The sequence below is a fragment of the Ornithorhynchus anatinus genome, chromosome 3, assembly GCF_004115215.2.
Source record: "Ornithorhynchus anatinus isolate Pmale09 chromosome 3, mOrnAna1.pri.v4, whole genome shotgun sequence".
Classification (NCBI taxonomy): Eukaryota; Metazoa; Chordata; class Mammalia; order Monotremata; family Ornithorhynchidae; genus Ornithorhynchus; species Ornithorhynchus anatinus.
The window spans coordinates 45615461-45621736 of record NC_041730.1 but is presented as its reverse complement, the minus strand read 5'-3'; the positions used below and the strand labels follow the sequence as shown (position 1 = coordinate 45621736).

Genomic DNA, 6276 nt, shown 5'->3' with positions numbered 1-6276 from the left:
CCTCCGAAGCGCCTTCGGTCCTGGCGTTCATTTCATTCCTGCTCTCATTCCGCGCATTCTTCGCATCGCTCGCGCCGCCCGAGCCCCGGCCCCAGCTCCCGCCGCCGGCTCGTGGTGGGACCCCATCCAAACACTTTTCCAAAGACTTCATTAAATCCCGCCCAAAACGAGGGGGCAGCCCAGCCCCCCGGTGGGGGGGGGGGGAGGGGTGCACGGTGGGCTCCGGGGCTGGGGGTTGGGGGGGGGGGAGGGGGGCAGAGAGGTGCAAGGGGGGGGGGTGGGGACACGCACCCTCACACACACGCTCAGCGAGAAGTTTGCCCTTCCTTTGCAAGAAGCTGGCGGCCTTGGCCCAGGTGGCGCGGGAGGTAAGTTCATTGAGCAGTACGTATGCAGCGCTCCCGGGGTGCAGAGCACTGTACTGAGCGCTCGGGAGGGACAGATGGGCGCGTGCAGCTCCTTGCAGGAGGAAGCCCCCCCCCTCTTTCCCCTCCCTCTCCGCTTTGTGGGGGGCGGGCGGATGGCTGGGGTCCCCCCCCTTTCTTGCAGGTGACCCCGGGGAGGTGGGCAAACAGGGCAGCTTGTCGAAATGCAGCTTTTTTTGTGGTCTCCCCCCCCCCCCCTCCAGCTGGGAGCTCTGCAACAGGCTGCAGTTGCACTTAGTTGCCCGACTCAGCGTTTCAGTGCGTGTGTCGGTCCTTTTTTCCACCCCCCCTTCCATGCACACGCATGCACACACACGCAGAGGCCTGCACCGTGCACACCCGGGCACGCACCCTTTGACATTTTCCACCTCTTTGGGGAAGAAGTTAGGCAAGGGAGCCGCAGGGGGAGGAAAATTTTTTTTTTTTAAAAAAAAGCAAAAAAAAAATCAAAATGCAATTAAAGTCCAACCCCCTCCGGCCTGGGGGGGCTGTAGGAGACGCCTGGGTCCAAATGGGGGGCCTTTGGGGGAGTCTCTCAAGGTCCCTTTTGCCTTTTTTTATTTTGCCGCTCAAAGATGAAAGGAGGAATGTTCTCTCTCGCTGCTTTTCTCCTAGAGCTGCTGCTGCTGCTGGGTTGCACATTCAAGTGGAAAATTTTCGGGAGTCAGCAGAAACATTGTATCCAAAAAAGACTAAGTCGCAGTCCCAACGAGAGTCTCCCTGGAAAACTTCCCTTCGGTAGGAAATCCAGGGGTTCTTTGTTTCTTTTGGGGGGGGGAGGGGGGGAAGGCCAAGGCACCTAAAAAAAAAAAATTCAAAACCCCAATAAGCGGCAGCTGCCGCCTTTGTTCCTATTTGTTTCTACGGAACTGCACTTGAAAAGGAAAAGTTACTTTTCCCTTTTTTGGAAAAAAACCATTTTCCCACCAGGAGAAAGCAATTGGACCTGAACTGTTAAAAAAAAAAATAAAATAAAGAAAATTCCCCGCAACATCCACCTTTCTCCACCCCGACCTTTTTTTGAGATCTGGTTTAGGTTGAATGGTATGAAAATATTTATGAAACAATGAATTGCCAGACACCAGCGTTTCTCAGGAGACTTGTTAACTTATTAGGAGCAAGTGCCTGCCTTTGATTTGCAAAAAATGAAAATCGACCTCGGTACAGTCCGGGAAACTCAGAGACCAGTTAAGGTCCTAAATTGTGGGAGTGGAAAATGGCTATGCCTTTATTTACTTTTTAAGCACCCCCCCCCCCATAATAATTAGTTGAAGCGGCACCAACAGGATTTAGAACAGTAAAAGCCAGGGAGTGGATCCCATTTCGTGTATTTTGTTTTTTTAATTAAATTCACAATACTACCGTTGTTAATCCAGCCTTATGGTTAGAGGAACAGAAACGTGGGGAGATTAACCACACGTATGTCTTTTTTTTTTAAATTCTCTCTCTCTGACTGTTTTTTGAACTTGGGGCTGCTTGTTGTAGGTGGTTGTACCTGAAAAGCCAAAGTTATGGTTCAGATCCGCTGCATTGTGTAGTTTTACCACGTTTACCCCTGGCTAAATAAATCCATCACTCTAGGTGTGGATGGAATAACATATATGTTCGTTCAAGTGCAGCACATGGGGTGCATCATATGCAATTTAACGTGCCCACGTGGAGGCTCTCGTTACAGTGAAACACTGACTCCTATCCCGCGTTGCAGAAATTCTTGTGTAATTCCTCAAATTTAAAATACCTGTCGGCGAGCCTGTGCTTTCCGGGTGGCTGTCCAATTGTCATTTCTGCAGTGGTTTGGGACCGACCTTCCTAAGGCCATTGGGCTGGTTGGGCCACCAAAACTCCTGAAAATGATGGATGGGCCACACTTAAAATCAACTTTTTGGTTAGGAAATGCTAAGTCTAACCAAAAAAAAAAAAAACCACCCCCAAACCAAAAAAACCCCAAACGACCCATAGACTAAAAATGGATTAAGTGGGATTTTGCAAGGAGAGAGATTTTTGAATTGATATCAGTATTTGGGTGGGGGTGGGGGTGGGGGGAGAGGTTTAACGTTGCCTAATCTGTGATTCCTGTCTGATTTTCAATTATTCTACATTTTGTCGTTATTGAAGCCTATGCTTTTAATTTTAAAACGGAGGTGGCAATTAATTTATATTTGGTGCTAAGATCAAATGAGTTGATGAGCAAATATTATTTGGGTTAGGGGTTGCTCTGGTTTTGTTTGCTGTAGGCATAAAGTGTCAGTGTAAAACAATATTATGATACACGCTGGGAATATATCGTCAACAATCATTTGCTTTGAACACTTGATTATCTTTTTTTTTCCTAATAAATATGGAAAAGAAACCGGTAGAGTCCTTGTCTGGAAAATAAGTAGAGAAAATGTACCTCTTCTCTCCTCTGTTGTATACGAAGCTCGATCCCCAAAGTAAGATTGAAGAGTTCACAGTCAGGCGTGTTAGAGAAAGATTTGATTTTATTTTATTTTTCGAGCCCCCCATTGAACCGGTAGTCAAAGGAGGATCTGCTTTAATACGTTTAATTAAGAGTGGGAGAGAACAGCAGAACTGTGAACAGGGCTCTAAGTGAATTTCTTAACTGCGAGATTATGTGTGTGTGTAAAATACACTTAGACAATTTGGAGCAGGGGTGGATTTTCGTTGTAAATCTTGCCTTTTACAGAAAGGGTGATGGGCTGGTTTTAGGGAAGGGGGGAGGGTGTTCAGCCCCTTCTACTTTCCTGGATTGAAAAAAGGCAAGCCCAATCAGGAGAAAAAAAATTCAAACTTTCTCTTGTAAAGGTAACTATAAAAAAAAATTTCTTCTTGACTTGGCTGCCATGGTGGGGGGACAAATGGAATCAGTCATGAATAAAAAGATTAGGAGTAAAATATTGAAAGTAGAGCACAATTGCAGTTTAAACCCACAACAGTCAAGATGTCAATTTAGTTGAATCGTTTTGGAGGCCACACAAGTACAAAATTACAAATGCTTTGCTCAGGTTTTGGTCACTCTGATGTTTTTGTGTGGTGTTGGTTGCGGGGGTCTTGAATTAAGCCAACTTTTTTTTATTTTAGACAGTGCAAGGTCTGCATTAAGGAAACAGATCCCACACGTTAGTTTTTGAGTGTCTTCATCGTCTTTTCCTAGAATCTTTCGCAAGGGCAATTAGTCCTGTGTTTTGAACGTTGGCACAAATAATTGCATAGTCAATTTAGTCTATCTTTTTTAGTGTTACCTCTACATGGTATATATAGAGAGAGAGGTCAGGATTTTAAGGTACTATGTATTTTTTTTTGTGATTACTATTTAAAGCACTGGGCCCTAGAGGTTGGGTAGTGAAACGATGAAAGAAAAATTACTGATGATGACCTGTGTCCAGCACTTGTATTATAATTTAGTTATACAACTTTGTTAGATTCAGATTAAGCAAGGGCCCTTTTTATTTCGACAGAAAGTCAAATTACAGCTGTGCAGGAGTCTTGCCTTTTTATTTATAAACTTGGGAAACAGCTTTTTGGTGAAATTGGGTTTTGTTTGCCTGTTGGAAATATGCAACTAGTAATAATGTTACATCACTTAAAAACAAAGAAGGAATATTTTAAGTTTCTTCTGCCTTAACCAACTTTAGCCCCCACAATAAAGTATGAAGAAGCAAATAGATTTACTGAAAGTTGAGGAATGAATGACATAGCTTTGGCTCAGTTTTGCAAGCCCTGCACAGTTTTAAAAAGATAGCTTGTACCTGACTTGGAATGGCACCAATTTCATATCTTACTCCATAGCTTCCTCAGAGGAAATAGTCAAAAGTGATTTGAGTCCATCTTGGTCATTCAGTTTTCAACTTAGAGATTTTTCAATAATTGTCCAATTCAGGAGATATTCTGGATCTGGTGAGCCTGTAAATATCAAATGGGTGACAGAGAGCGTTGCCTCTGCAAGTGAGTGAATCTTTTTTTTTCTTTTTTTCTTGAAATGCTTCATTTTATATCGGTTACATTTTTTCAGAGCGTAACCTTAATGAGGCCTCTGGTGAAAATCATTTAGGTTTTGCTGGCGACCTTTGTACTGCATCTTAACTGGGTTGAAATTCACAGGTTGGCTGAGTTAATTCTCCAACTGCCTTGTTTTTTTAGGGTTAACAGGAAAGGAAGTATTAGAAATGTGTGGTTTTAAAGTCAAACTGATTTGCTTCGACAAAACTGGTTTACAGTTTGAGTGCGTCTCGGATGGCCCCATCCGTTTAAGTTGTACTTTTGTCTCTTATTTTGGCTAGATTGTCTCTGATATCATCTTCATTACCATTCTTGGAATTTTTGTTGTAAGTGTGGAAGGAAATTTGTCTCACGATTGCCAGTACACTGCTACTTCTCGCGGCTCAATAAGGAATATGGGATCAGCGGAAGTCTGATTTGCTTTTTGGTGGCTTTTATTTTTTTTTAATTTCGAGTTTGTCTAATGGAAGGGATGGTCGCCAACTTCATACTCTTTGTCTTTTCTTCTTTGTTTACTGGACTAACGTGACTTACCACTTCTGCATCCTGTTTTACAGGTCCAAATGACCTTAGATTTCGGTGTCTTATTAGATCTTCATTAGATGTTTTAGTTTGAAGGCCTGCCCCCTGTAGCAGTAAATGAGTAAAAATAAAAATAATAAATGCCAGTTTAAGTCATTAGCCAATTAAGATCAGAACTCTCAAACTGGAAGTTGGATGCCTTTAGGTATTTGATGAAGTTTAGACTACGTGTAAAGTGATTAGAACGCTATCGATTGAGAATGTAAAACAATGATGAATGCTGTTGTTTTTACAGATATATAAACTGAAAACTATTTCTAATGGTGGGAAATGTTAATTATGTGAGAACATATTGAACTTATATTCTCTGGCATGAACTTTTAAAAATGCATCAACTTTGTTGCTTTTCTTTTATAGGCACAGCTTTCTAATTATCATAATTCAGTACAGCTCTGACTGTTGGAATGGGTTCAAGTGCAAATCTCAATTTAACATGAAAGGGGATTTTTTTTTTTTAATTTCCAACTGTGGATGTTCAACAAAAATTTGAAAAGGTCACGTGAATGCTCGTCCCCTTAGGCGTGGGGAAATGGGGGAAAAAAGACCACACCTCTTTGGGACGAGTCAGGTCGGTTATTAGAAGAGATAGATGTCTGCTTGCTTCGTTCAGGCTTCTCAGCCTCGAAAACATGCAGCCTAACACATTTTTCAAAATTTAAGTGCCCCTAGGCTGGTGAACTGCATTGAAAATTAGCACTCTCGTTTTGTTGCCAAACCTGAAATGGTGATCTAAATAAAGGCACAAGCGTGTCATGACCAAGGGGGTAAATTTGTGGAGTCGATGGAAAAGCTGTGTACATTTCAAGTTTTTGTTTTGTTTTTGGGTTTTTTTTTTTTTTGAGGCAGGGGGGTACAAAATCTTAAAACATCCCTCCCACCTTCCTGATAAACCTAGATAATACTCCCTTGCTCATACCAACTTACCCTATTACCTACTGCAGATCTTCCCTAACTGTCGTTATTCACATTTGGCCTTTATGGCACGACTGAGTAATAATTCCAATTCTTTGTTTTGCCTTTAGAAATGCCCTTGGTAACAGTTGCTTCTTTTTCCCCCATGTCGTTCCAACTTGGAATTCTCTCAAAAAAAAATTATTATTTCTTTTTTTCTGAAGGATTCAAAACATTAAATTTCGGGTTGGATCAAGTTTTAAATAGGAGGAAGGGACAACTTTAAAATGTTCTCCGAGCCTACTCCCCTACACGCGGCATTGCTGAAATGTAAAGAAATCTCCACAGAAACAAAATGACTTCATTGGCTCTGGCACCG

General features: G+C 42.4%; 1 protein-coding gene across 6 annotated transcripts in view; it reads left to right on the top strand.

Moving 5' to 3' along the window:
- Positions 1-262: 262 nt before the first annotated feature.
- Positions 263-6276, top strand: part of TEAD1 (TEA domain transcription factor 1) — a 247873-nt gene continuing 241859 nt past the window's right edge. For 4 of the 6 annotated variants that reach the window (XM_029060547.2, XM_029060546.2, XM_029060548.2 and 1 more), the window contains exons 1-2: positions 264-368; positions 1041-1163. The gene's annotated coding sequence lies outside the window, so the exon portion shown is untranslated. Of the gene's footprint in view, positions 369-1040; positions 1164-6276 lie in introns of all 6 variants that reach the window. The other 2 variants (XM_029060544.2, XM_029060543.2) reach the window with 1 other exon arrangement.